At 42.3% G+C, this 17,957-nt stretch overlaps 33 non-coding genes across 33 annotated transcripts; all 33 read left to right on the forward strand.

Moving 5' to 3' along the window:
* The first annotated feature begins 154 nt into the window (after positions 1-154).
* Positions 155-273, forward strand: LOC140024532 (5S ribosomal RNA). The gene has a single exon (XR_011828506.1). It is a non-coding gene; the product is annotated as a 5S ribosomal RNA (ribosomal RNA).
* Positions 274-689: 416 nt separating this feature from the next.
* LOC140031742 (5S ribosomal RNA) lies at positions 690-808 on the forward strand. The gene has a single exon (XR_011835665.1). It is a non-coding gene; the product is annotated as a 5S ribosomal RNA (ribosomal RNA).
* A 412-nt stretch (positions 809-1,220) lies between these two features.
* On the forward strand, positions 1,221-1,339 carry LOC140022270 (5S ribosomal RNA). The gene has a single exon (XR_011826252.1). It is a non-coding gene; the product is annotated as a 5S ribosomal RNA (ribosomal RNA).
* Positions 1,340-1,754: 415 nt separating this feature from the next.
* LOC140031743 (5S ribosomal RNA) lies at positions 1,755-1,873 on the forward strand. The gene has a single exon (XR_011835666.1). It is a non-coding gene; the product is annotated as a 5S ribosomal RNA (ribosomal RNA).
* A 412-nt stretch (positions 1,874-2,285) lies between these two features.
* On the forward strand, positions 2,286-2,404 carry LOC140022271 (5S ribosomal RNA). Its single transcript, XR_011826253.1, has one exon. It is a non-coding gene; the product is annotated as a 5S ribosomal RNA (ribosomal RNA).
* A 416-nt stretch (positions 2,405-2,820) lies between these two features.
* On the forward strand, positions 2,821-2,939 carry LOC140031744 (5S ribosomal RNA). The gene has a single exon (XR_011835667.1). It is a non-coding gene; the product is annotated as a 5S ribosomal RNA (ribosomal RNA).
* A 412-nt stretch (positions 2,940-3,351) lies between these two features.
* Positions 3,352-3,470, forward strand: LOC140024009 (5S ribosomal RNA). The gene has a single exon (XR_011827976.1). It is a non-coding gene; the product is annotated as a 5S ribosomal RNA (ribosomal RNA).
* Positions 3,471-4,103: 633 nt separating this feature from the next.
* LOC140031745 (5S ribosomal RNA) lies at positions 4,104-4,222 on the forward strand. The gene has a single exon (XR_011835668.1). It is a non-coding gene; the product is annotated as a 5S ribosomal RNA (ribosomal RNA).
* Positions 4,223-4,638: 416 nt separating this feature from the next.
* On the forward strand, positions 4,639-4,757 carry LOC140022272 (5S ribosomal RNA). The gene has a single exon (XR_011826254.1). It is a non-coding gene; the product is annotated as a 5S ribosomal RNA (ribosomal RNA).
* A 416-nt stretch (positions 4,758-5,173) lies between these two features.
* LOC140031746 (5S ribosomal RNA) lies at positions 5,174-5,292 on the forward strand. The gene has a single exon (XR_011835669.1). It is a non-coding gene; the product is annotated as a 5S ribosomal RNA (ribosomal RNA).
* Positions 5,293-5,704: 412 nt separating this feature from the next.
* On the forward strand, positions 5,705-5,823 carry LOC140024533 (5S ribosomal RNA). The gene has a single exon (XR_011828507.1). It is a non-coding gene; the product is annotated as a 5S ribosomal RNA (ribosomal RNA).
* Positions 5,824-6,239: 416 nt separating this feature from the next.
* LOC140031747 (5S ribosomal RNA) lies at positions 6,240-6,358 on the forward strand. The gene has a single exon (XR_011835670.1). It is a non-coding gene; the product is annotated as a 5S ribosomal RNA (ribosomal RNA).
* A 412-nt stretch (positions 6,359-6,770) lies between these two features.
* On the forward strand, positions 6,771-6,889 carry LOC140022273 (5S ribosomal RNA). The gene has a single exon (XR_011826255.1). It is a non-coding gene; the product is annotated as a 5S ribosomal RNA (ribosomal RNA).
* Positions 6,890-7,304: 415 nt separating this feature from the next.
* On the forward strand, positions 7,305-7,423 carry LOC140031748 (5S ribosomal RNA). Its single transcript, XR_011835671.1, has one exon. It is a non-coding gene; the product is annotated as a 5S ribosomal RNA (ribosomal RNA).
* Positions 7,424-7,835: 412 nt separating this feature from the next.
* LOC140022274 (5S ribosomal RNA) lies at positions 7,836-7,954 on the forward strand. Its single transcript, XR_011826256.1, has one exon. It is a non-coding gene; the product is annotated as a 5S ribosomal RNA (ribosomal RNA).
* A 416-nt stretch (positions 7,955-8,370) lies between these two features.
* LOC140031749 (5S ribosomal RNA) lies at positions 8,371-8,489 on the forward strand. Its single transcript, XR_011835672.1, has one exon. It is a non-coding gene; the product is annotated as a 5S ribosomal RNA (ribosomal RNA).
* Positions 8,490-8,901: 412 nt separating this feature from the next.
* On the forward strand, positions 8,902-9,020 carry LOC140024010 (5S ribosomal RNA). Its single transcript, XR_011827977.1, has one exon. It is a non-coding gene; the product is annotated as a 5S ribosomal RNA (ribosomal RNA).
* A 415-nt stretch (positions 9,021-9,435) lies between these two features.
* On the forward strand, positions 9,436-9,554 carry LOC140031750 (5S ribosomal RNA). The gene has a single exon (XR_011835673.1). It is a non-coding gene; the product is annotated as a 5S ribosomal RNA (ribosomal RNA).
* A 411-nt stretch (positions 9,555-9,965) lies between these two features.
* Positions 9,966-10,084, forward strand: LOC140022275 (5S ribosomal RNA). The gene has a single exon (XR_011826257.1). It is a non-coding gene; the product is annotated as a 5S ribosomal RNA (ribosomal RNA).
* Positions 10,085-10,502: 418 nt separating this feature from the next.
* Positions 10,503-10,621, forward strand: LOC140022276 (5S ribosomal RNA). The gene has a single exon (XR_011826258.1). It is a non-coding gene; the product is annotated as a 5S ribosomal RNA (ribosomal RNA).
* A 415-nt stretch (positions 10,622-11,036) lies between these two features.
* Positions 11,037-11,155, forward strand: LOC140031752 (5S ribosomal RNA). The gene has a single exon (XR_011835675.1). It is a non-coding gene; the product is annotated as a 5S ribosomal RNA (ribosomal RNA).
* A 411-nt stretch (positions 11,156-11,566) lies between these two features.
* LOC140022278 (5S ribosomal RNA) lies at positions 11,567-11,685 on the forward strand. The gene has a single exon (XR_011826260.1). It is a non-coding gene; the product is annotated as a 5S ribosomal RNA (ribosomal RNA).
* Positions 11,686-12,103: 418 nt separating this feature from the next.
* Positions 12,104-12,222, forward strand: LOC140022279 (5S ribosomal RNA). The gene has a single exon (XR_011826261.1). It is a non-coding gene; the product is annotated as a 5S ribosomal RNA (ribosomal RNA).
* Positions 12,223-12,638: 416 nt separating this feature from the next.
* Positions 12,639-12,757, forward strand: LOC140031753 (5S ribosomal RNA). Its single transcript, XR_011835676.1, has one exon. It is a non-coding gene; the product is annotated as a 5S ribosomal RNA (ribosomal RNA).
* Positions 12,758-13,173: 416 nt separating this feature from the next.
* LOC140022280 (5S ribosomal RNA) lies at positions 13,174-13,292 on the forward strand. The gene has a single exon (XR_011826262.1). It is a non-coding gene; the product is annotated as a 5S ribosomal RNA (ribosomal RNA).
* Positions 13,293-13,708: 416 nt separating this feature from the next.
* Positions 13,709-13,827, forward strand: LOC140031754 (5S ribosomal RNA). The gene has a single exon (XR_011835677.1). It is a non-coding gene; the product is annotated as a 5S ribosomal RNA (ribosomal RNA).
* A 412-nt stretch (positions 13,828-14,239) lies between these two features.
* LOC140024534 (5S ribosomal RNA) lies at positions 14,240-14,358 on the forward strand. Its single transcript, XR_011828508.1, has one exon. It is a non-coding gene; the product is annotated as a 5S ribosomal RNA (ribosomal RNA).
* A 416-nt stretch (positions 14,359-14,774) lies between these two features.
* On the forward strand, positions 14,775-14,893 carry LOC140031755 (5S ribosomal RNA). The gene has a single exon (XR_011835678.1). It is a non-coding gene; the product is annotated as a 5S ribosomal RNA (ribosomal RNA).
* A 412-nt stretch (positions 14,894-15,305) lies between these two features.
* Positions 15,306-15,424, forward strand: LOC140022281 (5S ribosomal RNA). Its single transcript, XR_011826263.1, has one exon. It is a non-coding gene; the product is annotated as a 5S ribosomal RNA (ribosomal RNA).
* Positions 15,425-15,839: 415 nt separating this feature from the next.
* On the forward strand, positions 15,840-15,958 carry LOC140031756 (5S ribosomal RNA). The gene has a single exon (XR_011835679.1). It is a non-coding gene; the product is annotated as a 5S ribosomal RNA (ribosomal RNA).
* A 412-nt stretch (positions 15,959-16,370) lies between these two features.
* LOC140022282 (5S ribosomal RNA) lies at positions 16,371-16,489 on the forward strand. The gene has a single exon (XR_011826264.1). It is a non-coding gene; the product is annotated as a 5S ribosomal RNA (ribosomal RNA).
* A 416-nt stretch (positions 16,490-16,905) lies between these two features.
* Positions 16,906-17,024, forward strand: LOC140031757 (5S ribosomal RNA). The gene has a single exon (XR_011835680.1). It is a non-coding gene; the product is annotated as a 5S ribosomal RNA (ribosomal RNA).
* A 412-nt stretch (positions 17,025-17,436) lies between these two features.
* Positions 17,437-17,555, forward strand: LOC140024011 (5S ribosomal RNA). Its single transcript, XR_011827978.1, has one exon. It is a non-coding gene; the product is annotated as a 5S ribosomal RNA (ribosomal RNA).
* The last annotated feature ends 402 nt before the right edge of the window (positions 17,556-17,957 follow it).

Consider the following 17,957-nt stretch of genomic DNA (forward strand, 5'->3'; position numbering starts at 1 on the left):
GGCAAATCAATATAAAAAAAATTATGAAAGCAAATAAATAAAAGGATAATAGGAAAATGCTTGAATTGACGCTTAAAATGAATTTTGGTCTAGAAAAGCCACACTGCTTCGCAGGACGGGGTAGTTTAAAAGAATAAAGCGAAAGGAATATGGCGGGTGCGATCATACCAGCACTAATGCACCGGATCCCATCAGAACATCGAAATTAAGCGTGTTTGGGCGAGAGTAGTACTTGGATTGGTGACCCCCTGGGAAGTCCTCGTGTTGCACCCCTCTCTTTTTTGTTTCGAAATCCAAATTTCCTATTCGTTCTTTATCCTGTAGTAATTTAGCTCATTCGGAACGATTGCTTAATATTTTGCTTCTTGTCGAAGCGTGAAGGAGGATCTGAAGGCGCGAGACAAATCAGGAACGGTACGGCTCGATCAAAGCCCGGATCGTCGCTCAAATTTGTCGGCGCAAATGTATCAGCGCAAGCGTGAAGGATTGATTTCATGATAATTTAGAGTTGCGGGATGATGGAAAAAAACAGGGGGCAAATCAATAACAAAAAAAAATATGAAAGCAAATAAATAAAAGGATAATAGGAAAATGCTTGAATTGACGCTTAAAATGAATTTCGGTCTAGAAAAGCCACACTGCTTCGCAGGACGGGGTAGTTTAAAAGAATAAAGCGAAAGGAACATGGCGGGTGCGATCATACCAGCACTAATGCACCGGATCCCATCAGAACTCCGAAGTTAAGCATGCTTGGGCGAGAGTAGTACTAGGATGGGTGACCCCCTGGGAAGTCCTCTTGTTGCACCCCTCTCTTTTTTGTTTCGAAATTCAAATTTTCTATTCGTTCTTTATCCTGTAGTAATTTAGGTCCTTCGGAACGATTGCTTTATATTTTGCTTCTTCTCGAAGCATGAAGGAGGATCTGAAGCGAGACAAATCAGGAACGGTACGGCTCGATCAAAGCCCGAATCGTCGCTCAAATTTGTCGGCGCAAATGTATCAGCGCAAGCGTGAATGATTGATTTCATGATAATTTAGAGTTGCGGGATGATGGAAAAAAACAGGGGGCAAATCAATATAAAAAAAATTATGAAAGCAAATAAATAAAAGGATAATAGGAAAATGCTTGAATTGACGCTTAAAATGAATTTCGGTCTAGAAAAGCCACACTGCTTCGCAGGACGGGGTAGTTTAAAAGAATAAAGCGAAAGGAATATGGCGGGTGCGATCATACCAGCACTAATGCACCGGATCCCATCAGAACTTCGAAATTAAGCGTGTTTGGGCGAGAGTAGTACTTGGATTGGTGACCCCCTGGGAAGTCCTCGTGTTGCACCCCTCTCTTTTTTGTTTCGAAATCCAAATTTCCTATTCGTTCTTTATCCTGTAGTAATTTAGCTCCGTCGGAACGATTGCTTAATATTTTGCTTCTTGTCGAAGCGTGAAGGAGGATCTGAAGGCGCGAGACAAATCAGGAACGGTACGGCTCGATCAAAGCCCGGATCGTCGCTCAAATTTGTCGGCGCAAATGTATCAGCGCAAGCGTGAAGGATTGATTTCATGATAATTTAGAGTTGCGGGATGATGGAAAAAAACAGGGGGCAAATCAATAACAAAAAAAATATGAAAGCAAATAAATAAAAGGATAATAGGAAAATACTTGAATTGACGCTTAAAATGAATTTCGGTCTAGAAAAGCCACACTGCTTCGCAGGACGGGGTAGTTTAAAAGAATAAAGCGAAAGGAACATGGCGGGTGCGATCATACCAGCACTAATGCACCGGATCCCATCAGAACTCCGAAGTTAAGCATGCTTGGGCGAGAGTAGTACTAGGATGGGTGACCCCCTGGGAAGTCCTCTTGTTGCACCCCTCTCTTTTTTGTTTCGAAATTCAAATTTTCTATTCGTTCTTTATCCTGTAGTAATTTAGGTCCTTCGGAACGATTGCTTTATATTTTGCTTCTTCTCGAAGCATGAAGGCGGATCTGAAGCGAGACAAATCAGGAACGGTACGGCTCGATCAAAGCCCGAATCGTCGCTCAAATTTGTCGGCGCAAATGTATCAGCGCAAGCGTGAAGGATTGATTTCATGATAATTTAGAGTTGCGGGATGATGGAAAAAAACAGGGGGCAAATCAATATAAAAAAAATTATGAGAGCAAATAAATAAAAGGATAATAGGAAAATGCTTGAATTGACGCTTAAAATGAATTTCGGTCTAGAAAAGCCACACTGCTTCGCAGGACGGGGTAGTTTAAAAGAATAAAGCGAAAGGAATATGGCGGGTGCGATCATACCAGCACTAATGCACCGGATCCCATCAGAACTTCGAAATTAAGCGTGTTTGGGCGAGAGTAGTACTTGGATTGGTGACCCCCTGGGAAGTCCTCGTGTTGCACCCCTCTCTTTTTTGTTTCGAAATCCAAATTTCCTATTCGTTCTTTATCCTGTAGTAATTTAGCTCATTCGGAACGATTGCTTAATATTTTGCTTCTTGTCGAAGCGTGAAGGAGGATCTGAAGGTGCGAGACAAATCAGGAACGGTACGGCTCGATCAAAGCCCGGATCGTCGCTCAAATTTGTCGGCGCAAATGTATCAGCGCAAGCGTGAAGGATTGATTTCATGATAATTTAGAGTTGCGGGATGATGGAAAAAAACCGGGGGTAAATCAATAACAAAAAAAAATATGAAAGCAAATAAATAAAAGGATAATAGGAAAATGCTTGAATTGACGCTTAAAATGAATTTCGGTCTAGAAAAGCCACACTGCTTCGCAGGACGGGGTAGTTTAAAAGAATAAAGCGAAAGGAACATGGCGGGTGCGATCATACCAGCACTAATGCACCGGATCCCATCAGAACTCCGAAGTTAAGCATGCTTGGGCGAGAGTAGTACTAGGATGGGTGACCCCCTGGGAAGTCCTCTTGTTGCACCCCTCTCTTTTTTGTTTCGAAATTCAAATTTTCTATTCGTTCTTTATCCTGTAGTAATTTAGGTCCTTCGGAACGATTGCTTTATATTTTGCTTCTTCTCGAAGCATGAAGGAGGATCTGAAGCGAGACAAATCAGGAACGGTACGGCTCGATCAAAGCCCGAATCGTCGCTCAAATTTGTCGGCGCAAATGTATCAGCGCAAGCGTGAATGATTGATTTCATGATAATTTAGAGTTGCGGGATGATGGAAAAAAACAGGGGGCAAATCAATATAAAAAAAATTATGAAAGCAAATAAATAAAAGGATAATAGGAAAATGCTTGAATTGACGCTTAAAATGAATTTCGGTCTAGAAAAGCCACACTGCTTCGCAGGACGGGGTAGTTTAAAAGAATAAAGCGAAAGGAATATGGCGGGTGCGATCATACCAGCACTAATGCACCGGATCCCATCAGAACTTCAAAATTAAGCGTGTTTGGGCGAGAGTAGTACTTGGATTGGTGACCCCCTGGGAAGTCCTCGTGTTGCACCCCTCTCTTTTTTGTTTCGAAATCCAAATTTCCTATTCGTTCTTTATCCTGTAGTAATTTAGCTCCGTCGGAACGATTGCTTAATATTTTGCTTCTTGTCGAAGCGTGAAGGAGGATCTGAAGATGCACCGGATCCCATCAGAACTTCGAAATTAAGCGTGTTTGGGCGAGAGTAGTACTTGGATTGGTGACCCCCTGGGAAGTCCTCGTGTTGCACCCCTCTCTCTTTTGTTTCGAAATCCAAATTTCCTATTCGTTCTTTATCCTGCAGTAATTTAGCTCCGTCGGAACGATTGCTTAATATTTTGCTTCTTGTCGAAGCGTGAAGGAGGATCTGAAGGCGCGAGACAAATCAGGAACGGTACGGCTCGATCAAAGCCCGGATCGTCGCTCAAATTTGTCGGCGCAAATGTATCAGCGCAAGCGTGAAGGATTGATTTCATGATAATTTAGAGTTGCGGGATGATGGAAAAAAACAGGGGGCAAATCAATAACAAAAAAAAATATGAAAGCAAATAAATAAAAGGATAATAGGAAAATGCTTGAATTGACGCTTAAAATGAATTTCGGTCTAGAAAAGCCACACTGCTTCGCAGGACGGGGTAGTTTAAAAGAATAAAGCGAAAGGAACATGGCGGGTGCGATCATACCAGCACTAATGCACCGGATCCCATCAGAACTCCGAAGTTAAGCATGCTTGGGCGAGAGTAGTACTAGGATGGGTGACCCCCTGGGAAGTCCTCTTGTTGCACCCCTCTCTTTTTTGTTTCGAAATCCAAATTTCCTATTCGTTCTTTATCCTGTAGTAATTTAGCTCCGTCGGAACGATTGCTTAATATTTTGCTTCTTGTCGAAGCGTGAAGGAGGATCTGAAGGCGCGAGACAAATCAGGAACGGTACGGCTCGATCAAAGCCCGGATCGTCGCTCAAATTTGTCGGCGCAAATGTATCAGCGCAAGCGTGAAGGATTGATTTCATGATAATTTAGAGTTGCGGGATGATGGAAAAAAACAGGGGGCAAATCAATAACAAAAAAAAATATGAAAGCAAATAAATAAAAGGATAATAGGAAAATGCTTGAATTGACGCTTAAAATGAATTTCGATCTAGAAAAGCCACACTGCTTCGCAGGACGGGGTAGTTTAAAAGAATAAAGCGAAAGGAATATGGCGGGTGCGATCATACCAGCACTAATGCACCGGATCCCATCAGAACTTCGAAATTAAGCGTGTTTGGGCGAGAGTAGTACTTGGATTGGTGACCCCCTGGGAAGTCCTCGTGTTGCACCCCTCTCTCTTTTGTTTCGAAATCCAAATTTCCTATTCGTTCTTTATCCTGCAGTAATTTAGCTCCGTCGGAACGATTGCTTAATATTTTGCTTCTTGTCGAAGCGTGAAGGAGGATCTGAAGGCGCGATACAAATCAGGAACGGTACGGCTCGATCAAAGCCCGGATCGTCGCTCAAATTTGTCGGCGCAAATGTATCAGCGCAAGCGTGAATGATTGATTTCATGATAATTTAGAGTTGCGGGATGATGGAAAAAAACAGGGGGCAAATCAATAACAAAAAAAAATATGAAAGCAAATAAATAAAAGGATAATAGGAAAATGCTTGAATTGACGCTTAAAATGAATTTCGGTCTAGAAAAGCCACACTGCTTCGCAGGACGGGGTAGTTTAAAAGAATAAAGCGAAAGGAACATGGCGGGTGCGATCATACCAGCACTAATGCACCGGATCCCATCAGAACTCCGAAGTTAAGCATGCTTGGGCGAGAGTAGTACTAGGATGGGTGACCCCCTGGGAAGTCCTCTTGTTGCACCCCTCTCTTTTTTGTTTCGAAATTCAAATTTTCTATTCGTTCTTTATCCTGTAGTAATTTAGGTCCTTCGGAACGATTGCTTTATATTTTGCTTCTTCTCGAAGCATGAAGGCGGATCTGAAGCGAGACAAATCAGGAACGGTACGGCTCGATCAAAGCCCGAATCGTCGCTCAAATTTGTCGGCGCAAATGTATCAGCGCAAGCGTGAAGGATTGATTTCATGATAATTTAGAGTTGCGGGATAATGGAAAAAAACAGGGGGCAAATCAATATAAAAAAAATTATGAAAGCAAATAAATAAAAGGATAATAGGAAAATGCTTGAATTGACGCTTAAAATGAATTTTGGTCTAGAAAAGCCACACTGCTTCGCAGGACGGGGTAGTTTAAAAGAATAAAGCGAAAGGAATATGGCGGGTGCGATCATACCAGCACTAATGCACCGGATCCCATCAGAACATCGAAATTAAGCGTGTTTGGGCGAGAGTAGTACTTGGATTGGTGACCCCCTGGGAAGTCCTCGTGTTGCACCCCTCTCTTTTTTGTTTCGAAATCCAAATTTCCTATTCGTTCTTTATCCTGTAGTAATTTAGCTCATTCGGAACGATTGCTTAATATTTTGCTTCTTGTCGAAGCGTGAAGGAGGATCTGAAGGCGCGAGACAAATCAGGAACGGTACGGCTCGATCAAAGCCCGGATCGTCGCTCAAATTTGTCGGCGCAAATGTATCAGCGCAAGCGTGAAGGATTGATTTCATGATAATTTAGAGTTGCGGGATGATGGAAAAAAACAGGGGGCAAATCAATAACAAAAAAAAATATGAAAGCAAATAAATAAAAGGATAATAGGAAAATGCTTGAATTGACGCTTAAAATGAATTTCGGTCTAGAAAAGCCACACTGCTTCGCAGGACGGGGTAGTTTAAAAGAATAAAGCGAAAGGAACATGGCGGGTGCGATCATACCAGCACTAATGCACCGGATCCCATCAGAACTCCGAAGTTAAGCATGCTTGGGCGAGAGTAGTACTAGGATGGGTGACCCCCTGGGAAGTCCTCTTGTTGCACCCCTCTCTTTTTTGTTTCGAAATTCAAATTTTCTATTCGTTCTTTATCCTGTAGTAATTTAGGTCCTTCGGAACGATTGCTTTATATTTTGCTTCTTCTCGAAGCATGAAGGAGGATCTGAAGCGAGACAAATCAGGAACGGTACGGCTCGATCAAAGCCCGAATCGTCGCTCAAATTTGTCGGCGCAAATGTATCAGCGCAAGCGTGAATGATTGATTTCATGATAATTTAGAGTTGCGGGATGATGGAAAAAAACAGGGGGCAAATCAATATAAAAAAAATTATGAAAGCAAATAAATAAAAGGATAATAGGAAAATGCTTGAATTGACGCTTAAAATGAATTTCGGTCTAGAAAAGCCACACTGCTTCGCAGGACGGGGTAGTTTAAAAGAATAAAGCGAAAGGAATATGGCGGGTGCGATCATACCAGCACTAATGCACCGGATCCCATCAGAACTTCGAAATTAAGCGTGTTTGGGCGAGAGTAGTACTTGGATTGGTGACCCCCTGGGAAGTCCTCGTGTTGCACCCCTCTCTTTTTTGTTTCGAAATCCAAATTTCCTATTCGTTCTTTATCCTGTAGTAATTTAGCTCCGTCGGAACGATTGCTTAATATTTTGCTTCTTGTCGAAGCGTGAAGGAGGATCTGAAGGCGCGAGACAAATCAGGAACGGTACGGCTCGATCAAAGCCCGGATCGTCGCTCAAATTTGTCGGCGCAAATGTATCAGCGCAAGCGTGAAGGATTGATTTCATGATAATTTAGAGTTGCGGGATGATGGAAAAAAACAGGGGGCAAATCAATAACAAAAAAAATATGAAAGCAAATAAATAAAAGGATAATAGGAAAATACTTGAATTGACGCTTAAAATGAATTTCGGTCTAGAAAAGCCACACTGCTTCGCAGGACGGGGTAGTTTAAAAGAATAAAGCGAAAGGAACATGGCGGGTGCGATCATACCAGCACTAATGCACCGGATCCCATCAGAACTCCGAAGTTAAGCATGCTTGGGCGAGAGTAGTACTAGGATGGGTGACCCCCTGGGAAGTCCTCTTGTTGCACCCCTCTCTTTTTTGTTTCGAAATTCAAATTTTCTATTCGTTCTTTATCCTGTAGTAATTTAGGTCCTTCGGAACGATTGCTTTATATTTTGCTTCTTCTCGAAGCATGAAGGCGGATCTGAAGCGAGACAAATCAGGAACGGTACGGCTCGATCAAAGCCCGAATCGTCGCTCAAATTTGTCGGCGCAAATGTATCAGCGCAAGCGTGAAGGATTGATTTCATGATAATTTAGAGTTGCGGGATGATGGAAAAAAACAGGGGGCAAATCAATATAAAAAAAATTATGAGAGCAAATAAATAAAAGGATAATAGGAAAATGCTTGAATTGACGCTTAAAATGAATTTCGGTCTAGAAAAGCCACACTGCTTCGCAGGACGGGGTAGTTTAAAAGAATAAAGCGAAAGGAATATGGCGGGTGCGATCATACCAGCACTAATGCACCGGATCCCATCAGAACTTCGAAATTAAGCGTGTTTGGGCGAGAGTAGTACTTGGATTGGTGACCCCCTGGGAAGTCCTCGTGTTGCACCCCTCTCTTTTTTGTTTCGAAATCCAAATTTCCTATTCGTTCTTTATCCTGTAGTAATTTAGCTCATTCGGAACGATTGCTTAATATTTTGCTTCTTGTCGAAGCGTGAAGGAGGATCTGAAGGTGCGAGACAAATCAGGAACGGTACGGCTCGATCAAAGCCCGGATCGTCGCTCAAATTTGTCGGCGCAAATGTATCAGCGCAAGCGTGAAGGATTGATTTCATGATAATTTAGAGTTGCGGGATGATGGAAAAAAACCGGGGGTAAATCAATAACAAAAAAAAATATGAAAGCAAATAAATAAAAGGATAATAGGAAAATGCTTGAATTGACGCTTAAAATGAATTTCGGTCTAGAAAAGCCACACTGCTTCGCAGGACGGGGTAGTTTAAAAGAATAAAGCGAAAGGAACATGGCGGGTGCGATCATACCAGCACTAATGCACCGGATCCCATCAGAACTCCGAAGTTAAGCATGCTTGGGCGAGAGTAGTACTAGGATGGGTGACCCCCTGGGAAGTCCTCTTGTTGCACCCCTCTCTTTTTTGTTTCGAAATTCAAATTTTCTATTCGTTCTTTATCCTGTAGTAATTTAGGTCCTTCGGAACGATTGCTTTATATTTTGCTTCTTCTCGAAGCATGAAGGAGGATCTGAAGCGAGACAAATCAGGAACGGTACGGCTCGATCAAAGCCCGAATCGTCGCTCAAATTTGTCGGCGCAAATGTATCAGCGAAAGCGTGAATGATTGATTTCATGATAATTTAGAGTTGCGGGATGATGGAAAAAAACAGGGGGCAAATCAATATAAAAAAAATTATGAAAGCAAATAAATAAAAGGATAATAGGAAAATGCTTGAATTGACGCTTAAAATGAATTTCGGTCTAGAAAAGCCACACTGCTTCGCAGGACGGGGTAGTTTAAAAGAATAAAGCGAAAGGAATATGGCGGGTGCGATCATACCAGCACTAATGCACCGGATCCCATCAGAACTTCAAAATTAAGCGTGTTTGGGCGAGAGTAGTACTTGGATTGGTGACCCCCTGGGAAGTCCTCGTGTTGCACCCCTCTCTTTTTTGTTTCGAAATCCAAATTTCCTATTCGTTCTTTATCCTGTAGTAATTTAGCTCCGTCGGAACGATTGCTTAATATTTTGCTTCTTGTCGAAGCGTGAAGGAGGATTTGAAGGCGCGAGACAAATCAGGAACGGTACGGCTCGATCAAAGCCCGGATCGTCGCTCAAATTTGTCGGCGCAAATGTATCAGCGCAAGCGTGAAGGATTGATTTCATGATAATTTAGAGTTGCGGGATGATGGAAAAAAACAGGGGGCAAATCAATAACAAAAAAAATATGAAAGCAAATAAATAAAAGGATAATAGGAAAATGCTTGAATTGACGCTTAAAATGAATTTCGGTCTAGAAAAGCCACACTGCTTCGCAGGACGGGGTAGTTTAAAAGAATAAAGCGAAAGGAACATGGCGGGTGCGATCATACCAGCACTAATGCACCGGATCCCATCAGAACTCCGAAGTTAAGCATGCTTGGGCGAGAGTAGTACTAGGATGGGTGACCCCCTGGGAAGTCCTCTTGTTGCACCCCTCTCTTTTTTGTTTCGAAATTCAAATTTTCTATTCGTTCTTTATCCTGTAGTAATTTAGGTCCTTCGGAACGATTGCTTTATATTTTGCTTCTTCTCGAAGCATGAAGGCGGATCTGAAGCGAGACAAATCAGGAACGGTACGGCTCGATCAAAGCCCGAATCGTCGCTCAAATTTGTCGGCGCAAATGTATCAGCGCAAGCGTGAAGGATTGATTTCATGATAATTTACAGTTGCGGGATGATGGAAAAAAACAGGGGGCAAATCAATATAAAAAAAATTATGAGAGCAAATAAATAAAAGGATAATAGGAAAATGCTTGAATTGACGCTTAAAATGAATTTCGGTCTAGAAAAGCCACACTGCTTCGCAGGACGGGTAGTTTAAAAGAATAAAGCGAAAGGAATATGGCGGGTGCGATCATACCAGCACTAATGCACCGGATCCCATCAGAACTTCGAAATTAAGCGTGTTTGGGCGAGAGTAGTACTTGGATTGGTGACCCCCTGGGAAGTCCTCGTGTTGCACCCCCCTCTTTTTTGTTTCGAAATCCAAATTTTTCCTATTCGTTCTTTATCCTGTAGTAATTTAGCTCCGTCGGAACGATTGCTTAATATTTTGCTTCTTGTCGAAGCGTGAAGGAGGATATGAAGGCGCGAGACAAATCAGGAACGGTACGGCTCGATCAAAGCCCGGATCGTCGCTCAAATTTGTCGGCGCAAATGTATCAGCGCAAGCGTGAAGGATTGATTTCATGATAATTTAGAGTTGTGGGATGATGGAAAAAAACAGGGGGCAAATCAATAACAAAAAAAAATATGAAAGCAAATAAATAAAAGGATAATAGGAAAATGCTTGAATTGACGCTTAAAATGAATTTCGGTCTAGAAAAGCCACACTGCTTCGCAGGACGGGGTAGTTTAAAAGAATAAAGCGAAAGGAATATGGTGGGTGCGATCATACCAGCACTAATGCACCGGATCCCATCAGAACTTCGAAATTAAGCGTGTTTGGGCGAGAGTAGTACTTGGATTGGTGACCCCCTGGGAAGTCCTCGTGTTGCACCCCTCTCTTTTTTGTTTCGAAATCCAAATTTCCTATTCGTTCTTTATCCTGTAGTAATTTAGCTCCGTCGGAACGATTGCTTAATATTTTGCTTCTTGTCGAAGCGTGAAGGAGGATCTGAAGGCGCGAGACAAATCAGGAACGGTACGGCTCGATCAAAGCCCGGATCGTCGCTCAAATTTGTCGGCGCAAATGTATCAGCGCAAGCGTGAAGGATTGATTTCATGATAATTTAGAGTTGCGGGATGATGGAAAAAAACAGGGGGCAAATCAATAACAAAAAAAATATGAAAGCAAATAAATAAAAGGATAATAGGAAAATGCTTGAATTGACGCTTAAAATGAATTTCGGTCTAGAAAAGCCACACTGCTTCGCAGGACGGGGTAGTTTAAAAGAATAAAGCGAAAGGAACATGGCGGGTGCGATCATACCAGCACTAATGCACCGGATCCCATCAGAACTCCGAAGTTAAGCATGCTTGGGCGAGAGTAGTACTAGGATGGGTGACCCCCTGGGAAGTCCTCTTGTTGCACCCCTCTCTTTTTTGTTTCGAAATTCAAATTTTCTATTCGTTCTTTATCCTGTAGTAATTTAGGTCCTTCGGAACGATTGCTTTATATTTTGCTTCTTCTCGAAGCATGAAGGCGGATCTGAAGCGAGACAAATCAGGAACGGTACGGCTCGATCAAAGCCCGAATCGTCGCTCAAATTTGTCGGCGCAAATGTATCAGCGCAAGCGTGAAGGATTGATTTCATGATAATTTACAGTTGCGGGATGATGGAAAAAAACAGGGGGCAAATCAATATAAAAAAAATTATGAGAGCAAATAAATAAAAGGATAATAGGAAAATGCTTGAATTGACGCTTAAAATGAATTTCGGTCTAGAAAAGCCACACTGCTTCGCAGGACGGGTAGTTTAAAAGAATAAAGCGAAAGGAATATGGCGGGTGCGATCATACCAGCACTAATGCACCGGATCCCATCAGAACTTCGAAATTAAGCGTGTTTGGGCGAGAGTAGTACTTGGATTGGTGACCCCCTGGGAAGTCCTCGTGTTGCACCCCCCTCTTTTTTGTTTCGAAATCCAAATTTTTCCTATTCGTTCTTTATCCTGTAGTAATTTAGCTCCGTCGGAACGATTGCTTAATATTTTGCTTCTTGTCGAAGCGTGAAGGAGGATCTGAAGGCGCGAGACAAATCAGGAACGGTACGGCTCGATCAAAGCCCGGATCGTCGCTCAAATTTGTCGGCGCAAATGTATCAGCGCAAGCGTGAAGGATTGATTTCATGATAATTTAGAGTTGCGGGATGATGGAAAAAAACAGGGGGCAAATCAATAACAAAAAAAAATATGAAAGCAAATAAATAAAAGGATAATAGGAAAATGCTTGAATTGACGCTTAAAATGAATTTCGATCTAGAAAAGCCACACTGCTTCGCAGGACGGGGTAGTTTAAAAGAATAAAGCGAAAGGAATATGGCGGGTGCGATCATACCAGCACTAATGCACCGGATCCCATCAGAACTTCGAAATTAAGCGTGTTTGGGCGAGAGTAGTACTTGGATTGGTGACCCCCTGGGAAGTCCTCGTGTTGCACCCCTCTCTCTTTTGTTTCGAAATCCAAATTTCCTATTCGTTCTTTATCCTGCAGTAATTTAGCTCCGTCGGAACGATTGCTTAATATTTTGCTTCTTGTCGAAGCGTGAAGGAGGATCTGAAGGCGCGAGACAAATCAGGAACGGTACGGCTCGATCAAAGCCCGGATCGTCGCTCAAATTTGTCGGCGCAAATGTATCAGCGCAAGCGTGAAGGATTGATTTCATGATAATTTAGAGTTGCGGGATGATGGAAAAAAACAGGGGGCAAATCAATAACAAAAAAAAATATGAAAGCAAATAAATAAAAGGATAATAGGAAAATGCTTGAATTGACGCTTAAAATGAATTTCGGTCTAGAAAAGCCACACTGCTTCGCAGGACGGGGTAGTTTAAAAGAATAAAGCGAAAGGAACATGGCGGGTGCGATCATACCAGCACTAATGCACCGGATCCCATCAGAACTCCGAAGTTAAGCATGCTTGGGCGAGAGTAGTACTAGGATGGGTGACCCCCTGGGAAGTCCTCTTGTTGCACCCCTCTCTTTTTTGTTTCGAAATCCAAATTTCCTATTCGTTCTTTATCCTGTAGTAATTTAGCTCCGTCGGAACGATTGCTTAATATTTTGCTTCTTGTCGAAGCGTGAAGGAGGATCTGAAGGCGCGAGACAAATCAGGAACGGTACGGCTCGATCAAAGCCCGGATCGTCGCTCAAATTTGTCGGCGCAAATGTATCAGCGCAAGCGTGAAGGATTGATTTCATGATAATTTAGAGTTGCGGGATGATGGAAAAAAACAGGGGGCAAATCAATAACAAAAAAAAATATGAAAGCAAATAAATAAAAGGATAATAGGAAAATGCTTGAATTGACGCTTAAAATGAATTTCGATCTAGAAAAGCCACACTGCTTCGCAGGACGGGGTAGTTTAAAAGAATAAAGCGAAAGGAATATGGCGGGTGCGATCATACCAGCACTAATGCACCGGATCCCATCAGAACTTCGAAATTAAGCGTGTTTGGGCGAGAGTAGTACTTGGATTGGTGACCCCCTGGGAAGTCCTCGTGTTGCACCCCTCTCTCTTTTGTTTCGAAATCCAAATTTCCTATTCGTTCTTTATCCTGCAGTAATTTAGCTCCGTCGGAACGATTGCTTAATATTTTGCTTCTTGTCGAAGCGTGAAGGAGGATCTGAAGGCGCGATACAAATCAGGAACGGTACGGCTCGATCAAAGCCCGGATCGTCGCTCAAATTTGTCGGCGCAAATGTATCAGCGCAAGCGTGAATGATTGATTTCATGATAATTTAGAGTTGCGGGATGATGGAAAAAAACAGGGGGCAAATCAATAACAAAAAAAAATATGAAAGCAAATAAATAAAAGGATAATAGGAAAATGCTTGAATTGACGCTTAAAATGAATTTCGGTCTAGAAAAGCCACACTGCTTCGCAGGACGGGGTAGTTTAAAAGAATAAAGCGAAAGGAACATGGCGGGTGCGATCATACCAGCACTAATGCACCGGATCCCATCAGAACTCCGAAGTTAAGCATGCTTGGGCGAGAGTAGTACTAGGATGGGTGACCCCCTGGGAAGTCCTCTTGTTGCACCCCTCTCTTTTTTGTTTCGAAATTCAAATTTTCTATTCGTTCTTTATCCTGTAGTAATTTAGGTCCTTCGGAACGATTGCTTTATATTTTGCTTCTTCTCGAAGCATGAAGGCGGATCTGAAGCGAGACAAATCAGGAACGGTACGGCTCGATCAAAGCCCGAATCGTCGCTCAAATTTGTCGGCGCAAATGTATCAGCGCAAGCGTGAAGGATTGATTTCATGATAATTTAGAGTTGCGGGATAATGGAAAAAAACAGGGGGCAAATCAATATAAAAAAAATTATGAAAGCAAATAAATAAAAGGATAATAGGAAAATGCTTGAATTGACGCTTAAAATGAATTTTGGTCTAGAAAAGCCACACTGCTTCGCAGGACGGGGTAGTTTAAAAGAATAAAGCGAAAGGAATATGGCGGGTGCGATCATACCAGCACTAATGCACCGGATCCCATCAGAACATCGAAATTAAGCGTGTTTGGGCGAGAGTAGTACTTGGATTGGTGACCCCCTGGGAAGTCCTCGTGTTGCACCCCTCTCTTTTTTGTTTCGAAATCCAAATTTCCTATTCGTTCTTTATCCTGTAGTAATTTAGCTCATTCGGAACGATTGCTTAATATTTTGCTTCTTGTCGAAGCGTGAAGGAGGATCTGAAGGCGCGAGACAAATCAGGAACGGTACGGCTCGATCAAAGCCCGGATCGTCGCTCAAATTTGTCGGCGCAAATGTATCAGCGCAAGCGTGAAGGATTGATTTCATGATAATTTAGAGTTGCGGGATGATGGAAAAAAACAGGGGGCAAATCAATAACAAAAAAAAATATGAAAGCAAATAAATAAAAGGATAATAGGAAAATGCTTGAATTGACGCTTAAAATGAATTTCGGTCTAGAAAAGCCACACTGCTTCGCAGGACGGGGTAGTTTAAAAGAATAAAGCGAAAGGAACATGGCGGGTGCGATCATACCAGCACTAATGCACCGGATCCCATCAGAACTCCGAAGTTAAGCATGCTTGGGCGAGAGTAGTACTAGGATGGGTGACCCCCTGGGAAGTCCTCTTGTTGCACCCCTCTCTTTTTTGTTTCGAAATTCAAATTTTCTATTCGTTCTTTATCCTGTAGTAATTTAGGTCCTTCGGAACGATTGCTTTATATTTTGCTTCTTCTCGAAGCATGAAGGAGGATCTGAAGCGAGACAAATCAGGAACGGTACGGCTCGATCAAAGCCCGAATCGTCGCTCAAATTTGTCGGCGCAAATGTATCAGCGCAAGCGTGAATGATTGATTTCATGATAATTTAGAGTTGCGGGATGATGGAAAAAAACAGGGGGCAAATCAATATAAAAAAAATTATGAAAGCAAATAAATAAAAGGATAATAGGAAAATGCTTGAATTGACGCTTAAAATGAATTTCGGTCTAGAAAAGCCACACTGCTTCGCAGGACGGGGTAGTTTAAAAGAATAAAGCGAAAGGAATATGGCGGGTGCGATCATACCAGCACTAATGCACCGGATCCCATCAGAACTTCGAAATTAAGCGTGTTTGGGCGAGAGTAGTACTTGGATTGGTGACCCCCTGGGAAGTCCTCGTGTTGCACCCCTCTCTTTTTTGTTTCGAAATCCAAATTTCCTATTCGTTCTTTATCCTGTAGTAATTTAGCTCCGTCGGAACGATTGCTTAATATTTTGCTTCTTGTCGAAGCGTGAAGGAGGATCTGAAGGCGCGAGACAAATCAGGAACGGTACGGCTCGATCAAAGCCCGGATCGTCGCTCAAATTTGTCGGCGCAAATGTATCAGCGCAAGCGTGAAGGATTGATTTCATGATAATTTAGAGTTGCGGGATGATGGAAAAAAACAGGGGGCAAATCAATAACAAAAAAAATATGAAAGCAAATAAATAAAAGGATAATAGGAAAATACTTGAATTGACGCTTAAAATGAATTTCGGTCTAGAAAAGCCACACTGCTTCGCAGGACGGGGTAGTTTAAAAGAATAAAGCGAAAGGAACATGGCGGGTGCGATCATACCAGCACTAATGCACCGGATCCCATCAGAACTCCGAAGTTAAGCATGCTTGGGCGAGAGTAGTACTAGGATGGGTGACCCCCTGGGAAGTCCTCTTGTTGCACCCCTCTCTTTTTTGTTTCGAAATTCAAATTTTCTATTCGTTCTTTATCCTGTAGTAATTTAGGTCCTTCGGAACGATTGCTTTATATTTTGCTTCTTCTCGAAGCATGAAGGCGGATCTGAAGCGAGACAAATCAGGAACGGTACGGCTCGATCAAAGCCCGAATCGTCGCTCAAATTTGTCGGCGCAAATGTATCAGCGCAAGCGTGAAGGATTGATTTCATGATAATTTAGAGTTGCGGGATGATGGAAAAAAACAGGGGGCAAATCAATATAAAAAAAATTATGAGAGCAAATAAATAAAAGGATAATAGGAAAATGCTTGAATTGACGCTTAAAATGAATTTCGGTCTAGAAAAGCCACACTGCTTCGCAGGACGGGGTAGTTTAAAAGAATAAAGCGAAAGGAATATGGCGGGTGCGATCATACCAGCACTAATGCACCGGATCCCATCAGAACTTCGAAATTAAGCGTGTTTGGGCGAGAGTAGTACTTGGATTGGTGACCCCCTGGGAAGTCCTCGTGTTGCACCCCTCTCTTTTTTGTTTCGAAATCCAAATTTCCTATTCGTTCTTTATCCTGTAGTAATTTAGCTCATTCGGAACGATTGCTTAATATTTTGCTTCTTGTCGAAGCGTGAAGGAGGATCTGAAGGTGCGAGACAAATCAGGAACGGTACGGCTCGATCAAAGCCCGGATCGTCGCTCAAATTTGTCGGCGCAAATGTATCAGCGCAAGCGTGAAGGATTGATTTCATGATAATTTAGAGTTGCGGGATGATGGAAAAAAACCGGGGGTAAATCAATAACAAAAAAAAATATGAAAGCAAATAAATAAAAGGATAATAGGAAAATGCTTGAATTGACGCTTAAAATGAATTTCGGTCTAGAAAAGCCACACTGCTTCGCAGGACGGGGTAGTTTAAAAGAATAAAGCGAAAGGAACATGGCGGGTGCGATCATACCAGCACTAATGCACCGGATCCCATCAGAACTCCGAAGTTAAGCATGCTTGGGCGAGAGTAGTACTAGGATGGGTGACCCCCTGGGAAGTCCTCTTGTTGCACCCCTCTCTTTTTTGTTTCGAAATTCAAATTTTCTATTCGTTCTTTATCCTGTAGTAATTTAGGTCCTTCGGAACGATTGCTTTATATTTTGCTTCTTCTCGAAGCATGAAGGAGGATCTGAAGCGAGACAAATCAGGAACGGTACGGCTCGATCAAAGCCCGAATCGTCGCTCAAATTTGTCGGCGCAAATGTATCAGCGCAAGCGTGAATGATTGATTTCATGATAATTTAGAGTTGCGGGATGATGGAAAAAAACAGGGGGCAAATCAATATAAAAAAAATTATGAAAGCAAATAAATAAAAGGATAATAGGAAAATGCTTGAATTGACGCTTAAAATGAATTTCGGTCTAGAAAAGCCACACTGCTTCGCAGGACGGGGTAGTTTAAAAGAATAAAGCGAAAGGAATATGGCGGGTGCGATCATACCAGCACTAATGCACCGGATCCCATCAGAACTTCAAAATTAAGCGTGTTTGGGCGAGAGTAGTACTTGGATTGGTGACCCCCTGGGAAGTCCTCGTGTTGCACCCCTCTCTTTTTTGTTTCGAAATCCAAATTTCCTATTCGTTCTTTATCCTGTAGTAATTTAGCTCCGTCGGAACGATTGCTTAATATTTTGCTTCTTGTCGAAGCGTGAAGGAGGATCTGAAGGCGCGAGACAAATCAGGAACGGTACGGCTCGATCAAAGCCCGGATCGTCGCTCAAATTTGTCGGCGCAAATGTATCAGCGCAAGCGTGAAGGATTGATTTCATGATAATTTAGAGTTGCGGGATGATGGAAAAAAACAGGGGGCAAATCAATAACAAAAAAAATATGAAAGCAAATAAATAAAAGGATAATAGGAAAATGCTTGAATTGACGCTTAAAATGAATTTCGGTCTAGAAAAGCCACACTGCTTCGCAGGACGGGGTAGTTTAAAAGAATAAAGCG

This window comes from Coffea arabica, chromosome 11e (assembly GCF_036785885.1).
Source record: "Coffea arabica cultivar ET-39 chromosome 11e, Coffea Arabica ET-39 HiFi, whole genome shotgun sequence".
NCBI lineage: Eukaryota > Viridiplantae > Streptophyta > Magnoliopsida > Gentianales > Rubiaceae > Coffea > Coffea arabica.